Source organism: Myiozetetes cayanensis, unplaced genomic scaffold (assembly GCF_022539395.1).
Source record: "Myiozetetes cayanensis isolate MyiCay16 unplaced genomic scaffold, myiCay2020 scf10, whole genome shotgun sequence".
In the NCBI taxonomy this organism is placed as follows: domain Eukaryota; kingdom Metazoa; phylum Chordata; class Aves; order Passeriformes; family Tyrannidae; genus Myiozetetes; species Myiozetetes cayanensis.
This window is the reverse complement of record NW_026086605.1, coordinates 4,653,964-4,673,551: the sequence shown is the minus strand read 5'-3', so window position 1 is coordinate 4,673,551 and position 19,588 is coordinate 4,653,964. Positions and strand designations below refer to the sequence as shown.

Sequence of the window (19,588 nt, the reverse complement as noted above, 5' to 3'; positions counted from 1 at the left end):
AAGAGATCCCTTGAAACTCAGATAACCCCACAGTTCTCTGCCTTGCCAAACTCCATAATATCAGCATTGCCTGAGCCATCAGGACAAGAGCTAAAAATACTCTGATCCAACCCATTGCAGGCTCCTGATGTGAGGACAGAGTCTCTTAACATGTGCTCTGTGGAACTGTTGCAGTGTGTGGCCTCGGGGCAAGTCTGCACCATGGGCCTGACACCGATAACCATGTGGCCAAGAGGCTCAGCCCAAAGTTTTCCCATTCCCCTAGAACAATTCACAGCTCAGCCCTCCTGTGGTTTCTTGGTGCATCTCAGAGTCAACCTCTCCTTTTTCAGTGCTGAACTATGCTCTTAAGCCATATCAAATCGCTTTGCAGTCCCTGCACTTCACGAGCTCCAAAGTGGATGTTCCTGTTCCACATGTCAGGGACAGGAGACACAGACTGAGAACTTTGCATCTCCCAGGACTATTTTCTAACCTAGAGCCTCCCCCCAGACCCCACTGACACATTTGGGGTGGTGTAGCCCGAACAGGTGCTGGGGAGGGGTTTTGAAGAGGAGCATACTGTGCTCATGCAGTGTCATGTTCTCCACTGTCCTTCTGTGCTCAGTCCTATTTTCCACACGAATGGACTCAGAACCAAAACAAAATACATTTACTATGGTTTTCTTCTGCTGCACAAAGTGATGTTTTCATAGAATCCTAGAATGGTTTGGGTTTTAAGGGGACCTTGAAGATCATCTCGTTCCACCTCCTGCCACGGGCAGGGACACCTTCCACTAGCCCAGGTTGCTCCAAGCCCTGTCCAACCTGGCCTTGGACACTTCCAGGGGTGGGGCAGTCAAAGATGCTCAGGGCAATCTGTGCCTCCTCACTCTCATAGGGAAGAATTTCTTCCCAAAATCTAATCTAAACCCACTGTTTTTGAATTTAAAGCCACTTCCCTTTGTCCTTTCACTACCTGCCCCCCTCTCCAGCTCTCTCAGCGTCTCTTTAGGTACTGACAGGCTGCAATAAGACCATCCCAGACATTTCTTCAGGAGGTCTTCTCCTTTCCCCTTCCTAACTTCAGCCATGTGGGGTTTTTGTCTCTTGTCTCACTAATATTTCCCTTTAGCTCCAGGTTCACCTGCCTGTCTCTGCCCCCTGAGAGGAGTTTTTCCTCTGTGCTCCCAGAATCCATCATCCACTCCAGCAGGTTGTGCCCAGGCTACGTGTCTTGAGCAGTCTATTCTGGACAATACCAGCCCCAGGAATGACCTTAACTTGGAGAGAATATCCCAGACTCATCCAAAGCACATTTGCTTTTCCAGCCTCCGGGAAGCTCGGCGAGGCACGTCTGCTGAGTGCAGGCTCTCCAGCACGGAGGGAAGCTGGCCAGGCAAGCCCTGCACCCTGCTGGGGATGAAGATGTTACAGTTGCCTGGGAAACCACTCCATGGGATCACTAAAAATGCATTCTATATGTTTGCCTTCAGATACAAGATTATCACCTTGTCCATGAGCAGTGTCAGGAGAAAATCCTGCGACGGGATAAGCTCAGGCTGGAACCTGCAGGAATCAAATAACTCTTTTCACAGAGATAAATCCAATATAAAGTGACTCACGGTCCAACATCAACCAAATGTGCCCTGCAAGGATAAAGGTGGGCCACAGTCAGAGCATTAAAGCACCTCATTCCTCAGCCAAGGACACAAGGATACAATCCATTAGTCTATTATTGGCAGGTTGAGGAACTGTCTGAGTAGGGAGAAAAGATCTATAATCAAAGGAGATGGGGTTATTCAAGGACTGAGAATATTTATTTAGATTCAATGTTTTTAAATTTGGAATTTTTTTAACCTATTTTAAGGAAGAATACATTCAATAATTACAGCAGGAGCACTGGTAGCCACCAGGTAGCCACAAGCCAGGCCCAGATGGATGGTGGGGTAAAATCTCTGTTTGCACCTTCTCATAGCAATGAGCAATTCTGGACTCATCCAAGAAGTTGGAGCTCTGTCACATTCCTTTCCCAAGGTTTTCTCTGGCACCACAACAGTGACATTTCACACAAACCCCACAGACTTAATGGTGAAGGAATTCCAGCAAGAACTGGCAAATGCTGGTTTGGGGGAAATCAGGTTTAATAGCAAGCAGGAAGGGGGAAGAACTTAAGGTTAGGTGACATTTTATTACAAAATAACAAACCAACAAGTCAAATCAGGACTAGGTTGTGCCTAAATATCACAGATTCATAGAATGGTTTGGGTTAGAAGGGACCTTAAGGACCATCTCATTCCAACCCCTTGCCATGGAAATATGGTGGGGGGTATTAGACCAGTTTTAGAGGAGAAAGAGCAATAAAAAAGAGCAAAATATTGCTCAAAATTTCCTATTTCTGGCAGCAGTTTAAACAAGGAACCCGGTACAATTTCACTGCTTGCTTACCTTCAATCAAAGAACAACACTGGGCTTTAATTCCTCCTGTGGGTGTAGTTCAGCTCCTAAGTTAAAATCCAGGCTTAATATCCTCTCCTCATAATTTAGGTCACGGGCAGAGAAGCAACACAGGAAACAGAGAGAAATTTCAGGCTTTGCAATAGAGGCTAAAAAACCCCATCCTGTGCTTGAGGCTCCCGGGGCAGCAACTGCAGCCGCTGCTCTGCTGGGAAAGAGCCAAGCCTTGCAGCCGAAAAAGGGTTTGAAGTCCCTACAGGATTCAAAACTGGGGTTACCAGGCCTTTGCTGGGGTCTGTCTTCAGCCTCTGAGGTTGTCTGACTGGTGGCTGAGGTCAGGAAAGAGCCTGTTCTGCTCTTGGAATGGCTCATACCCTGTGGGCAGCCTGAAGAGCAGGCAGAAAGGCCAACATAGCACTGGGAGGGCTCCATTTCCAGTTCCTCTCCTCTGCCAGGGACAAAAAGAAACAAATAGGGATGTTTCTTAGGGAGGATCCCAAATCATTGGGATCATCCAGTTCACGTGGATGATAAAAATGAAGGAGGAAAGTGTTTAATGGAAGAAAAAGGTGTCTCAGTGAAAGGTTGGGAGAGCTGGGGGTGTTCACCTGGAGAAGAGAAGGCTCCAGGGAGACCTGAGAGCCCCTTCCAGAGCCTAAAGGGGCTCCAGGAGAGCTGAAGAGGGAATTTTCACTAGGACAGGTAGTGAAAGGACAAAGGGGAATGGTTTCTCACTGAAAGAGAAATAGATTTAGATGAGACATTAAGAAAAAGTTCTCCCCTGTGAGGGTGGGGAGGCCCTGGCACAGGCTGCCCAGAGAAGCTGTGGCTGCCCCATCCCTGGAAGTGTCCAAGGCCACGTTGGACGGGGCTTGGAGCAACCTGGGCTGGTGGAAGGTGTCCCTGCCCATGGCAGGGGGTGGAACGAGATGATCTTTACTGTCCCTTTCAACCCAAACCATTCTAGGATTCCATGATTAAACAGCAGATCAGAGCAGTACCGGGCTGGGAGCACCTTGTGTTGGGTTTTTTTCCCAGTCCTTCACTTCAACAATACGAACAAACCACATCACCTTCCCCTCCGGTCCCTGTGACACAGTTACACACGCCCTCATCAGTCAGTGCCATGTGACTCTCTGCAGTTTATGATGCTCATACTCATCTAAACAAACAATAATTGCATTGCACAAGGCTATAAACTCCACGTTCTGGGGGGTGTATCTTTATTAAACTGTGTGTCTACACGCTCTTACTAACTTATACAGCACCTTTCTTGTTAAATATAACAGCAAAATAGAACTGAGTCTTCCATTCCTAATGGTGGGCTGGGTTTGTTTTTATTGCCAAAATGCATGTGACTAAATTTTTGAACATCCCAAAATCCTCTGGAGCCTTAGATGAGCAGAGCAGCCTTACAAGGCAGCCCTGGGGTTTTTTGCTGGGTCACCATCAGGCCTGGGCAGAGATTGTTCCATCCAGCTGACCCAAAATGCTGCTAAAAACACAGTCAGGTCTTTCAACACTGCACAGACCAAATTAAACTTCCAGGAATCTGCATCCAACGGATTCCTGACATACATTTCAAGTATTATTTTATTTTATCTTATTTTATGTTTTTAGTCTTTTTTAGTATTTCAGCTCTGGCTTGATTTGATTGAGATTTTCAGGAGCAAATAATAATAATAATAATAATAATTAATGAAGAATAATTAACCAAATCCCAGGGGAAGGTGCCATATATTTCAGTTTACAGCTGGTGACACTGGGGAGAACACAGGACTTTATGTGCCCTGTTACCAACTGGCCTCTTCGTGTGGGAAAAGGGAAATGAAAAAGAAAAGGAGGAAAGGAAAAACGGAGGAGAAAGGGAAGGCAAGGTTCAATTCTGCACATTTTCTTCTGGTCTAGCATTAACTTGGAGCAGGTTCATTAAGCCTGGCTCCACTGTGACAGACACCCAGCTGCTCCAGCCCTTGCTGCCAACGCGATCCCGGTGAACCGAAGGGAGACTTCCAGGGGCTGGGATGGCAATTCCCACATCCCTGCTCACACAGCTCCTTGGCCTCCCAGCAAGGGCTGCCAGTAAGGCTGTCAAATTAGGGAGATGGTGTCCTGTAACGTGGATTTCTTTCCTGTAGGTGGGAAAACCTCTTCCCTGCTGGGCAGGGAAGCGCCAGAATCGCCACAGGGTGGGAGCTGCATCCACTGCCTGCAGGGAGGGAATGGAGCTGCATCCACTGCCTGCAGGGAGGGAATACACACCCAGTAGCAGTGCCTGGATATCCAACCTGCTCTGGAGACTCACTCAAAAAACAAATATACAGCTTCAAGGTATCGTAGTGGCGCAGCAATGCCAGTGATGCCACCAAACCAACCCTCACATCCGTCCTTTTCCATCTGTTTGGGCACTCTGAGCGAACTCCCCAGCCCTGCCAGAGCAATGCAAGGGGAACGTGCAACAAATCAGGTAACACAGAGAAAATCACTGCCAGAACAGTCGTAGCAGAGGCCTGAAATTCACTTTCACCTTCTTTTTTTCCTACTGAAGAAGCAGAAGCTGAAATACCCCGTGAGAGCTCCACACCATGAGCAGAGAGGATCTCACCAGAGAGCTCTGTGAGAACAGTTTTTTCTATGCAGAGAGGAGAAAATTAGTGTTTGCTCAGAAGAAGAAGTAGTTTTCAGAGAGAAAAAAAAATTAAAAAAATAGGTCAGAACAGAAATTCTGTAGTTTTAGTAGGAAATACTAAAGTATTGCTGAAGCCAAGCAAGTAAACAGAATGGTAAATAACCAAAGAAGACTTTCACATATTGCTGGATAAGTCACAGGTGTTTTGTTGCTGGTTTTTTTATAATTACTTTTTTTTTTCATAGTCTTTCTGCAATTAAACGTCCCTACACATGTTTTAGGGAGAGCAATGCATTGGAAAATCCCACAGTGCTGGAGAAGCAGCCTGTGCACATCTCCAGGTTTAGCAGGTCAGAGACATCAGGATTTTTCTAGGGAGAATTCTGGATGCTGGTTAAAAACCCTAAAAAAATCACAGGGTTTCTTCACTTCACATCAACTGTTCCCTTTTCCTGTTCTTCTGCACATAAAGCAGAAAATGCCTGGACTGAAACCTCCATGGGAAAAAAAAAAAAAAAAAAAAAAAGGTGATGTTGCTGCCTTGGGGGTGCTGCTGGAAAACTCTGTGTGTTCTTTTGTCTGCCTCTGCCTGTGGAAAAATCCATCAGGGCTTAAGGCTTTAGGGCTTTCTGCAATTATTTTATTCTGTGTTCAGTGAAACCCAGGAATCAATATTTATTGTGCACATCACAGTCCTGTGTTTAGCCCCAAAAAGGGTTTAAATTTGATAGCCAGAGAGTCCATATGTCAACAAACATATGGGCTGTGTATGTCACAGACACTTCATAAGCACATCTCTTTGTGAAATAAATAGCTGAGAGCTTCAGGAATTTTTGGAAGTGCCTGAAAACAACAGGCAATTGCAAATAGGGTGCCTAAATCATTTGAGATTATAATTTCAAACAGGGTGTCTCTGCTACAGAGTCCTTTTTTACTTGCTTCTAGGACTGTGTGATTTATCCTGCACTCCATCATTGATTTTGCAGTGGTCCATCTCTTTTAGCAGAGCCCACATTTATTTCCATAATTAGGATCACTGCAATGTTCTGAGTTTAAAATTGTGACCTTTGCATCTCTTTAAACAAAACTTTGAGCCAGTATGACTGTGTTTTACACAGCTCTGTCCTGCAGTGGCAGGGACTTGGAAAAACCCTCTCCCAGAGACTTCAGCTCCTCACTCTTAATAGTAAGATGTTCTAAGAAAAGCAATTTCAACTTATTCCTAGACTGAGTGCCATGAAGGGCTCCATTTGTCTGCAGCAAGCAGGTATTGACCATTCCCATCCATCCCTGTCCATCCCTAATGCATTCCCTCTGCCCATAGAGATGGGGATGGACGTGTTTTCTGCCTGAAATCGCAGCTAGAAAAGTGCATATTAAAGAAATTACCTTGGAAAACATGGTCTTTCAGTCTTCCCCCAGTTTTTTTCAGGGACAGGGAGTAGAAAACTTCTGAGACAGGAGCAGGGGTGGGAGCCCATGACTTCTGAGGTGATGTTGAGTTGGCTGCAGGTTCCATGATGATGGGAAGTTCTAGGCTTTCAGCAGTGGTGGCTTTTCACTGCCTGTCAAATAATTTAGGAGAAATCATTACAATGAGAAAGTCAGTTAGAAAAGGCATTGACATTAAAAAATGTCCTCAGATGAGAAATAAAGGGTGCTGTGTCCCAAACTTGGGTAAAGCAATGGCAGTGATGTCCTTTAAAATACGAATCTGTGATTTGCAGCAACTTGGTCTGCATTTCTTTAGGTAAATTATCAACAGCCCGACCATGAGATTGTGCTGAATACAGATTTTCAACAAAAAAGACGTGGAAAATTGTACAGACTAATGTCCATAAAGAGAGATTTCAAAATTGAACAGTAGCACCAATTATTCTTGGAAGCACCGGAAAATGAAGGCATTTCCCACTAGGACTGGATGAAGCAGTCAAACAGCCCAACACCTGGGCTGACAGTCATAAAGTTCTCACAAATCTTGATTGCTCTGCCAATGTCTGCTTCCAACAACTCGTTTGCAAGAACTTGGCTCTGCAAAAGCTGCTGATCCACAGAAGTCTGTGGCCATTCACGGACAGTGAAGTGAGCCTTCCAGCTTTCCATGAGATGGAACTACTGCCAGCTGTTTGTTGTAGCAACAGGAGTTTGTCTGGAAGTGTCCAAAGGTCTTAACTGCTGTCTGCAGCCAATTCACATGGCAAACGAGGAAAAAGAGGAGACACAACAAAGCAGAGACTACAACGTGGAATTTCGACCCTTCCAGGATTACCTTCTGAGATGTGGAGAGCAGTGAAGACAGAAATGATGGATGAAATAATTGTGTGAGGCATTATCAGGCAAAGCTAAACCTGTCTTGTGTTGCAGTTCATCCCAGCCAGGGAGGAGGGCCAGGCTGCACTTTGCTTTCTAACAAACAAGAAACAGCGTCCCTGCCTGTCCTCGAATTTTTCAGAGGAGATCTTCAGCACACAATCCTGAGAAAGCACCTGTCAAAAAAACAGGTGTCCCCAGCCACAGAGCACTGTGTGAACATTGATCATAATGATGATTATTTTGCAGTTGGAAGAGGAATGTATTTAATACCAGACAACTGGGGATAATGGTCCTTTTCCTGACAGATTTCACCAGAGGTCACAACAAACCCAGCGTAGCTCATGTCTGTGTGACAGGATCTCCCTTCCTGGGGGACATCTCTCACCAGCAGTGAGTGAAATGCCAGGGGACGTCGTGAATGAAGACAGAAAAGGAACTAAATCTCACCGAAGAGATAAATCTGCTTCATCCAGACTTCCCACAACAAAGGAAGAAGCCCAGCCAGTCAAAATTTCATGACTGGATTTATAACGGGTTCTGCAGCCAGGCAAGCTTCCCCTCCTGATGTTTGTGTGATGCACCCACCACCCCTCCTGCCCAGCCCTCCTCACCTTCTTTCTGCTGAGGCATCTGTTGCTTTACAACTCTCCACTAGTACTTTTCCTGACCGGAAAATGCTTTCCCATATCTCCCTCCGTTTCCTAGAGCAGCATTTCAGTCCAAAACCACTAGAAATGGGCCTGGAATGGAAAATCACGGGATCACAGAATGCTTTGTGTCAGAAGGGACCTCACAGACCATCTCATTCCCCACGGGCAGGGACACCTAACACTACACCAGGTTGCTCCAACCTGGCCTTGAACACTTAAAACTCCAATTCCTTCTTTTTTTTTTTTATCCATTCTCCTGCTTTCCCTCTGCAATCAGTTGCTGCCTTTGCACAATTCAAAAAACTAGTGGATGTGGCACCCATGTGGGACATGGGTGGCCCTGGCAGTGCTGGGGGAACAGTTGCACTTGATCTTAGAGGCCTTTTCCAACCTCAATGATTCTGTGATACATTTGGTACAAGCCTGGCCCACTCCAGGACCACTAAAGCTACTTTAATATGTACCATTAATTTCAAGGTGATGGAAACGAGTGCAGATTTCAGGTGACATCAGTGATGGTTATGAAATATAATCATTAAAATGCCCCTTCCCTGCCTCTGCCAGAGCACTCACAGTCACTGGTTTTCAAAAATAACTTCCCAAAGTGGTGTTTTTGCAGCAGCAGAGCAGGTGGATCCGAGACCTGCAGTTAACGCAGCTGAGTGTGTGTGTGCAGGAGCACTCTGAGCCAGCTTGTTTTCCCACTGAGGTTGATGTGAGACCTTCTTTTGATTTCAGTCATGCAGGGTTGAAACACTCAGGTGGTGTTTATCCAGTGAATAAATGAGAGATGGCACAGGAGTGTCTGAGTGGATTCAAAATCACGTGGCAAACTCGGTCAGGAGCAGCAGCTTCCAGGGCTGTGACACTCAAGCCAGTGAAAATTGTATCAAAAGCAAGATTAAGATAGTTCTTATGTACACTGGAACATGGTTTAGTGATGAACATGGTGGTGCTGGGTTAAGGGTTGGACTCAATGATCTGAGTTTTGGACCATATAATGAAGTTTTCTAAAACATTAACTGAGCTAAACCAGCGTGGTCTCGTTTTCAGCACTAGACTAATTATTTACATCAGCTAAATAACTCACTCCTCTCTGAATCCTTCCTAATAAATAAATAACTACCCTGGAAAAAAAAAAAACTAGGTTTATTTTCATGTAGCCAGAGAAAGGCATTTTGATTGCTTATGGCTTTTAAAAGTGCTTTAGATCTTCCTTTAAATTTGCTCCTTATGTTCCAGGAGCAAAGATCATTGTCAGGTTTGATGCTGCCCTGTAGGAGAAGACAACAGAAAGAGCTCTTGCAATTTTTTTTGTCTGCAATTTAGGAGCCAATTCGAAGATTCCAAAGTGCTTTAGTGTTCTGAACTAATCAAGGCACAGGATATATAGGTCAAAATTGAAATAGATCTGTACTTCCTAGAAAGCACAGAGCAATGCATCCCCTAGGAAGAAAACAGTGAAAAGAAAAAGCAGAAAGGAAAGAATATGAAAAATAACAGCTCCATCCCCTCCTCCCAGAACTGGAAACCTGTAAATTCAGATAAATTATGAGATATCTAATAGGTGCAAAACAAGCCCATCCATTAAAACAACAGATGGGAAACAACAGATCACAGGGAAACACAAAAGGCAACGTCCATTCAGGTGGGGTTTTACACATACGTAAACAAGAATATATAGAAATAATCTTCTCTATCTACATTCTCAGCCATCATCAGCCTGATTTGGCAGCACCCAAAGCCCTCCATCCAGGACCTTCTTTAATGCCAGGAAGATCCTGCAGCCCCTCACACCTTTCCTGGTGCCATCAGTAACTTCTGCAAATGATGATACGATATTCCAGATATTTCCAAGTTTCCTTGGCAAATATTACAACAGAAGTTGTCAGTGACTGAAAGCCTCAGTGTGATGTTGGTTAAAAAAATAAATACCTATTGATACAAATCAAATATTTCACTCCTCTTTACTTTTATAACTTGCTGCAAATCACTGACTGAGGAGAAAACACCGCACTGGCCACGGGCGTGTGAAGGTCCTATTTTAGTCAAGGCAGTAGAAAACAGGCTTTCATAATCTAATGTTTATGAAAGACAGAAAAGCAGGCTCATCAATGAAGAATTTGGGTGGTGAGGGGGCGGAGAGAATAATTTTCAAAGCATTTTTACAGCCAAAATTAAAATAAGTGCAATTCAAGCCATTCCACACTCAAGGTGGGTTTTTTTTTCCTTTGCATCTGAAGAATTAAGGAGTGTTCCCACATGCAGGAGGGATAAAGACACATTTAGTGCAGATGCTGAAAGGAAGCGTATCAGTGAACTGAGAAGTGATTATGTTGGACCCTTGGGCAATAAGGCTGTCACAAAATTTCCAAACAAGATGTGAGAATCTAGGACAGTTCTGCTGTTGGGTCACGGCGTTTGCTCCGCAGTTCCATTCCCCGTTTTCCAGTTGGAAATTAAACGGCCACGTTTCCAGCATTGAGTCATCCCCTGTCGCTGGGAACAGGCACGGAAGCCTGAGCAGATCTGGGGAGGAGAGGGGGGGTTGTGACAGCAGAACGTGTCACACAGGGGTCAGAACCAGACATAAAAGAAGGAGTGAAATGGGGGAACAAGAAAACTTCTGGCTTTTGCTCAAACCTACACCTCTCCAGCTACAAAACACTATTTCTCATAAAAAAGCTGAAGTTTTGTGCCTGTTGTCCACTTAAACCCCTTTGAAACGTGGGGGTACTGGTTCATAAAGTCATTCTGGGCACAGGAGATGCACAGGGAGGTTCCTGCAGAGGGCATTTTTATTGCTGAACTATCCCCTCTTCTCTCCTTCTCCTCTCCTCTCCTCTCCTCTCCCTCTCCACTTTTGTCAGGCTTTACAGATTGAAAGGGGAGTGAAATGGCACCAGTAAAATGGCACAAACCAGTTTTATTAATAATTAAAATGAGTGTTTATGTGGTTAAGAGGGAAAGTTGCCACCAAGTGCCACAGCCATCCCCAAGGCAGCCAGGCAAGTGCAATAAAATGGTTCTAATGTAGCATTTTAGGGCACCCTCCCCCCTCCAAAATATCCCCTGCACCCAAGGAACTTCCAAAGTCAGCAGAAATGGAGCTAATCCTACAGTGAGAGGGTAATTTCAAAGGGTAATTGGTGTCTTTTTAACCCAGAACTGTCAAAGTGGATTGAGAATAATAGAGCTTGACAAGGCTGAAGTTAAAAGAGAAATGGGAAGACTGATCTACTTCAGGGTCTGAATTTTAATGCTACGTTGGGGTTGCACTTTTAACAGGATAGTATCAAAGAAATACTGTCCTGTAAACAAAGGAGTGAAGGAAAAATGGTTTCATGCTTAAAACAAACCCCAAAAATGCTCAAACCTCAGAGTTTCCCCCTTAACTTGGTCAGAATGGTTGAATCTCATTTCTCTGAACAGCAACAATGTGCCTGATAAGAGCAAAGTGTTGGGAAGTGGAGGTCATCTAGAGTGATAAAATCAAATCCATTGCAGTGAAAAGGCATTTAAATCCACCTTCTCTGCACTGGCAACCTCTCTGTGCTGCTGAGAGGCAGATGGAGAGCTCTGCATTGAGAATGGGAGGGCTGAGGGGATTAAAAGCCTTGGTTCGGTTGAAAAGAGACAGGAAAAGTCATGGAAAGACAGAGAAATCAGAGATCATATGGACAGCAAGGAGCAGGACGTGAAGCTACAGAGAATGGAAGTGTCACCTTTAATTACTGACCCAGCAGCTCCTCAGGACAGGGGGGTGGGATGTTCACCCTCCCCTCATGGCTCAGAAGGGGGAGATTCCCAAACCTGGGAATTTTGGGGTTACATGGGATGAATTTAGGGAAGGACATGGTTTTCAAAGGGCTGAATGTCCTACAGCTCTACATGTGGCCCTTTCTCTAAATCCTTTCCTTTTGTGAACAAAACAATAAAGATTTAAAAAACCCTACAGGCATTAAAAAAAAAAAACACCAAAATACCCACCAATACCTAAACAAACCTGAATAAAACACAGCTTTAGGAATAACAAAGTAATGAAAATGCCCCATCCAACTCAGGAGTTACCACACACATCATCCAGGGGGTGTTTTGCTGCATCCAGCTCGTTTTAGTGGGGTTTGAGGAGCAGAGTTATGTAAGGCATGGAAGAGGATGATGTAAGATGCAGAAGGATTGAGCTGTAAGAACACTAACATGTTCCCCAGAGGCCTGAAATGGCACTATTTATATACCCTTAGATATTTTTTTGCAATGTAGATGTGCATAGCTGTGTCATTATCTAAATCCAAATAGCTCAATTTAAGTTGGGGGTTTTTGGGGGCTGGTTTAGATAAAGTAAAAAAGCCCCCAAACCAGTGACTAACACATAACCTTGAGTATTAATTCACAGGCAGATCATGCAAGACTCAGCTGCCAACACCAATTTCAACACACCTTTAAAAGTTTAGCTCCCATTTACCCTTTAGATTTGGGACTGAGAAGAAAGAAGAAATAAAAGCATTTGTTTTTAGGGGGACAATATTTAGAAAACTCAGGTAGTAGTTTCTATAATACAAGTAAAACCCACACCTCATTAGCGGTGTCTCCTAATGAAAACATCCTTAATCCTTGAGCCTCCCTGCTCAGTATTTGGATATATATCTAGTATTCAAAATACAATTATTTACAGTAGAGCTGTCTTTTCAGTCTTTCTAATGGTAAGTAAAAAGAAACATCTTGACAGGACATTTCTACTTAAAACTGTCCTTGTTTTAAATATTGGGATTTGAAACACTGACCACCCTGTGATAGTGGGAATTTAAGGAAGATAAACCCACCTGATCCTCTTTCCTCTTCAAAAGAGGGACGTCAAAGGCCATAAATTTTTCTGTCTGAACTCCCTTCTCTGGTTGTTTCTTCTTGTGATTACTGTTTTTCCTTTAGGATTTTATGCTTTTCCAGGCAAATATTTTCCCTTCTTGAATGCTGGATCTTGTCTCAGGAACCCTGCCCTACCCTAGAGCTTGGCCACCAGCAGCTGAGCTCGAGGAGGGACAGGAGGGGACACACAGAGAGATGGCATCACCCAGGATAAGAGAAAGCAGGCAAAAATGTACTGAATTTATTCAATTTAACAGCACATATAGTCTGCTGCTCCTCTTTATGGGCAGTGGATGATGCATTAATTATCTTATAGATGATTTCTGACTCACCATGAGGATACAGCCAAATCCCTGCAAGACCATGACGGGCACAGGTGATTGTGGATTTTTGGATGGTGCACTCACAGCTGTTTCAATTCATTATAAATGAAGGAAACAGTACTCTGGCAGAAATCCTGTGAAAGAAATGAAATTTTGACCTCCAGCCCTTCCACATTTCACTTCCCCCCATGCAAAAGCAAATCCAGAGGTCAGGAAACAGGGAGTAATTTTTCAGCTACTTTTTGCTCCCCTAATTGCCCAACCTTTCCCTCCCTCCACTCCCCCTCTGCCCACCCTTCCCTGCTCCCCAGGATGCACACAGGGAGCTGCCAAACACCCTCATCATTCCTCAGCAAACACAACAGGAGCATGTGCTCTACTTTGTTTTCCCACCAGCTCTGCTCTTGCCTGAAGGTGCCTTCCCCTGCTCCATCATTTTGTGTTAAGAGAGAAGAGAAATGCAAGCGACACTCATTTTATAGCTCAGCCACAGGTAAATTATCTGGTGAAGCAGGTGAGCACTTGGCTTTCCTGCCTTTCATTTTTCTTCAAGTGAAAATAAAATGTAATGGCTGCACTGATTTATTATTACCAGCAGAATGTAGCACAGGTATCATTTGACACCGTGTGTGCCTTCATAAATCCTTGGCTGAATGACAAGCCCCATTCCATGCAGTTTAAGGCTCCCCCCGAACCTCTGCCCCATAACTGCAACAACTTTTTGCCAGGAAACAAATTTCCTACAGCCCCAAATCTTCACTGGGAAGAGTCCCTGTGGTTTCTGGGACATGTCTTTCCACCCCCTGTCATGGGCAGGGACACCTTCCACTAGCCCAGGTTGTTCCAGGCCCTGTCCGACCTGGCCTTGGACACTTTCAGGGATTAGGCAGCTTCTCTGGGCAATCTGTGTCAGTGCCTCACCACCCTCACAGGGAATCCCTTCCCAATATCCCATGTAACCCAGCCCCCTGTCAGTGTGATGCCATCCTCCCTTTTCCTATCAAAAACCATCCCCATGCTCCGGCCCACAGGATAACAGGGGTGGGTGAAAATTGCTCACCCTCATTTTTCTAAAACACACCTTCCAGTTGTTCCCTTTATTTTTTTCCCCTCATTAAACAAAAGAAATCATGGAGGGAAAGGAAGGAGAAAGAGAAGGGGGGGTGGGGGCGGGAAAGGAACATCTTAAATGCGAACGTCAGAATGTTGAGAGCAGAGGGATCCAGGCTCCCGCTCGCACACGGGGCTCTGCGGTCACTGGTCACTTCCAATCAGCTCCTACCACCAGCTAATGCTCCCTGTCAGCCAGAAACAAGGAACTCTGGAGAAAAATAAGTTCCACACAGAGACTTTGGGTTTGTTTTCTCGTGGTACTCCAATGGCCTGCAGGAAAGGAAAGTGTCCCCGCTGAACTGAGCAACTCTGCCTTAGATGACACTGCCAGACACTGGCTCTGCTGTGGGCCCAGCAAAGAGCATCCCCCTCTCCACGGTGGTGTGACAGGAGAGGTGCCCACTGTGGGATCAGCCTGTCCCCACTGACACACAGCTGGCATCGTCCTGGAGCTGCTCTGGGAGAGCCTCAGAGGCACTGAGGACAGGGGAGAGAAAACCACGGAAAACAGAATGGTTTGGGTTGGAAGGGACCTTGAAGATCATCCAGTTCCAACTCCCTGCCATGGGCAGGGACACCTTCCACTAGCCCAGGTTGCTCCAAGCCCCATCCAACCTGGCCTTGGACACTTCCAGGGATGGGGCAGTCACAGCTTCTCTGGGCAACCTGTGCCAGTACCTCACCACCCTCGCAGGGAAGGATTTCTCCCCAATATCCCATCTAGCCCTGCCCTCTGGCAGTGGGAAGCCATTCCCGTGTCTTGTCTCTCCAGGCCCTTATCCCAAGTCCCTCTCCAGCTCTCCTGGAGCCCCTTTAGGCCCTGGAAGGGGCTCTAAGGTGTCCCTGAATCCTTCTCTTCTCCAGGTGAACACCCCCAGCTCTCCCAGCCTTTCCCCACAGCAGAGGTGCTCCAGCCCTGGGCTTCCCATCAAACAAACCACAACTTCACATTGTCTGGTTTTTAAAGAGGCCTGGCCTGACAACGATTTCTGCTACTGACCTGACACAAACACCATGTCCCAGAAAACCTCACACTGCAGAAAAGAAATTAATTTTCCTAAAGTCACTTTTCAAGAGCCCCCTGGAGTAGCTGAGTCCAGAACAAACACTGATTTCTCTCCAGGTGCTCCTGATGGGAGACTCAGAAGTGTCCCATCACTTCCCAAGGATTATTTTGTTTGAACACATACTCATGTTCCCCAGTGCCTGCTCAGACACAGCACTGCACAGCAGTGATCTGTAACCTCCCACAGAGCTCTGCCCACCTCCAGAGGGACCACGAGGTCAGTAAAGACAGAAACTTTTAACAAAAATCTTCTATTTCTATTTTTTCCTATTATTTCCCTCTAAGGAGCAAGTTAACAATAATGTGCTGCTTGGAAAAAAAAAAGCAACAACAAATACATTTACCAACTGTACACAGTAATAAACTGATGGAAATAAGTTTATAACCAGCAGACTGAGATATTACTGACAACCAGATATCGATATGATTTAAAAAAATATCTTTGGACAGGCCTCTGTAATACCAGCAACTGTTTCATCTTTTGAAAGAAGTAATTTTCTTTTTGGAAATTTTTGAATCTGTGGTTGATTTATTTGGATTTTGCTCCATGAGATTTTGAGCACATGAGACTACAATGCAGGAAAGCACATCTAATTTTTGGAGAAACAATAATTACAGCTCCAATGAACTTCCTGCCCTCTGCAGTGCCTTCTTCTCCTGCTGCAAGAACACACTTCCCAACACAATGCTTGGAATGTTAAATTGGATGTTAATAAGTGGTTTAAACTGCATAATTCATGCTAATCTAAGGAATGTTTTGCCTAGACCGGAGCTGGTGGGATTGTTTCACCTGTCAAACTGTTACATGTCTACACGAGTCGCCTGTGATTCAACACAGCACATGTGTTGCTGCTCCAAAATGGTGCCTGGGTCCCTATTCATTCCCACAGATTCCTTAATATCCTGTTAAGTTTTTTTTTTTCCAGTCCAGATAGGTTTTGTAGCTAATTTTCTCACTTTTCAGCTCTTGGTGCAGTGATCTGTCACTGCTCACAGGAATGATGGAGAAAGAAAACTCAGTTTAAATTGGGATTGCAGTGCTGGGGAAATGGAAGCACAGCCATGGGAGAATAAAACAAAACTTGGAAGAGCAGCCAACAACAGGACAACACACCAAAACAAAGCCTTATTGATAGGAAAACAGGGTCACATTTGGTTTTGTCTGCACTTTCTCTTTGTAAAGGACTCCCTCAATGTTGATGACACCACACATTCCCCTCTAACGCCACTGGCAGGAGGCCACAGCTTCCAGGAACAGCAGAACCAGCATCTTTTCAAGAATCTGTTGAGCAGCCAAAGCTCCTGGTCTGGAAATGTGTGAGAAAGGACAAACACAGAACCACAGAATCGCTGAAGTTGGAAAAGACCTCCAAGATCCTCAAGTCCCACCATCACCCAGCACTACTGAGAATCCTGTTCTCAAGTGAAATGTCCACAAGTTTTTTGAACACAGTGCTGGTGTTCCCAAAGCTCAGCCAACTCTTGTTCTTGGTTATCAGGGGGACAATTAGAGGCTCCAAGCTTTTTAGTGGGATGTGAGGTGTCACCAACGAACATGGGAGAAGGCAGCTGGACTCGCAGTGTGTGAGTGACAGGCAAAACACAAGGCAGCACCTTTGAGGACCAAGCAGACACAGCCCCATAAAGCCTTTTCAGAGGTGTTTTTTAGGAATCATCAGACAAAACAAGAAGTTCCATCACGAATCTATAGCATTAACACAGGCCCATGTTCTTCTGTTTAGCTGCCCAGCTGTGCAAGAGTTTGTGCTGAACACACAGAAGTTCAACAGCATCAGAGCCAAAGTGTGCCATGAAAAGCTGAGAGAATGGCCAAACCAATGTGGATTCAACCCAAAATAGCAGCGTATCACCATCCACAAAATCTCAGCAGGTTTGGGATGGCTGACAGGGAGCCTGGGTAGTAATGAGGGGTGGTCAGATTGGATTTGGAGAGCCACAGATCACGTGTAGCTGTAAAAAGGTGGTGTTAGGGCATGGAAACCACTTGGCTACACACAACAGGAATGGAGTCACCATCCCAGCCTGGTCTCATCAGGGTCAGTACATGTCCCCACCACACCAGGCCACAGGCAGTTAAATAAATGAGTTACTCAATTCAGCAACTTCTCACTGAAGTGTTTGAATACAATGCCACACACACTTGAAATGAAAAAAAATTAAGCCTGTCATTTGATAGAGAAACACAATTTACAGTAATTATTCATGTCTGCAGAATACACATAGAAACCCCTTCCCCGAGGGAAATTAAAAATCCTATAAATAGCCTCACTGGAGAACAGCTGGATAGATCCTATACAATACCCAAGTATTTAGACTGATCCACACGTTTCTGCATCCCCAAGAAGATGGCAATTGCAAGCCTGAAATTCAGTTTAGATCCATGAAAAGTACAAAGGGAGAATGAGAGGAAATTGAAATGTCAGCGCGGCTGGACCTCGCGCTTCCCATTACCACTAAAAACTGAGGAAATGAGAGGAAAACCCTAAATTTCAGTGCTCACCATCACTCAAGTGCCTGGTCTGTTTTTCATGGGCATTTTCTATAATTTATTCCTTTGTCAGAAGGCAAAGTGGAGATGCAGATTGAAAACTGCCTTACCTGGAGTGTGCAGAGGGATGCAGGAGCCACAGTTCGACGCTGAGGGGCAGGAAGGTTGGCTTCACCACCCATCCTCCTGGGAGACCTGCTCCAGCTTGGGAATCTCTTGTCCATGCTTGCACCCTGTCTCTCACTGAATTTAAACATGCTTCTGCCATCCTTTCATTTGCCTTCAGCTTGGGAATAAAACACTTCAGGTTTAGAGTCACAGAATTGTTTAGGTAGGAAAAACCCTCCAAGGTCATTGAGCCCAATGATTAACCCACACTGCCAAGGCCACCACTAAACCATGTCCCCAAGTGCCACATCCCTCCCCATCCTGGAGGGATGGGGACTCCACCCCTGCCCTGAGCAGCTGTGCCAGCACTTGCTGTTTTACTCCAAAAGCATGCAAAAGTATTCCATAGCCCAATCCAGGATGGTAACTCCCACATCAGAAGAGGGTGGCTCCTGTAACACCATGTACTGTCATAGTCTGGTCCACATATATTTAAACATCAAACCAGCTGTAACCTTTGTAAGAAATTTTTCTGCTTATTTCACCTGATTTTGTCAATACATACACAAGAAATGACTTGTTTGGACAAATAACCTTTAGCAAAATTGGGTAATTATGAACATCCATCACGGCTCCACTGGCATCAACAACACGACATGAAGCTTCTGGCATGGAATGATTCCCAAAAAGGCCACATGAATCAATAGGGAAGATGTCTAATGTGAAGCTAGAAGGTGGACACCTCAGTGAAAAAATAAAATTAGATATTTTACATTAAAAATGTGTGTTTTGATGTGCGTGCATGAATGCACATGTGTATGTGCATTGCCACGAGTCTCTCATTCAGGTACCATAAGCATTAACCACATGCACTGCAGATGTTTTATCATTTTCCTCTGTAAAGGCACATACAACAAACATCCAAGGTAAAGAAAAATGCCTTCGTTAAGACAAAACTGAATTTAAAAACATTTTTAGCCTCAGGATTTGTGATACCACCAGAGACATTTCAGCAATCATAAATGTCAGTTATGGAAACCCGCTTAAGAAGTGACCTTTGTGCTGAGCTTCCCATTGAGAAGAAATTTGATTAAAGAACAAACAAATCTTTTGTGGTTTTGTGTGGGATTGATGGGAACTGATCTGTGCACCTGCAAAAAAATCACCCTCTCACTCCCACATTACCACTCAGGACAATGATATTTAGGAGCTTCTCTTTTTTTATTGGCACTGTGAGTTAACTTTCACTAGGTAAGTGAAAGCTACTTTTCAAGAAGTGAAAATTCCTGGCCATTGAAATCTGTTCTCTCCTATTATGCAGAAACCTGCCACCTCAGAGTTCCTTCGTTCAGGTAAATCTGTGTTGGAAAGCCTTGGGGTGCTGTTCTCAAGTCTGAGCAAAGGCACCCCACTGAGGGGAGGTTAATCCCTGACTGAAACGGTGAAAACCTGCCCCCTGTGGATCCTGCTAAAGCCCTGGAAAAGCTTTGCTACAGAGGAGATGGAGGGGTCACAATTCCAAGCAGAAATACTGATTTGAATGAAGAGGGACCTGTGGATGTCGAGGCACCAGAA

General features: G+C 44.9%; 1 long non-coding RNA gene across 1 annotated transcript; it reads right to left on the bottom strand.

Moving 5' to 3' along the window:
• Positions 1-1,287: 1,287 nt before the first annotated feature.
• LOC126634752 (uncharacterized) lies at positions 1,288-2,912 on the bottom strand. Its single transcript, XR_007627429.1, has 4 exons — positions 2,715-2,912; positions 2,428-2,514; positions 1,491-1,628; positions 1,288-1,392 (listed from the first exon to the last, which is right to left on the bottom strand). It is a non-coding gene; the product is annotated as an uncharacterized LOC126634752 (long non-coding RNA).
• Positions 2,913-19,588: the final 16,676 nt, after the last annotated feature.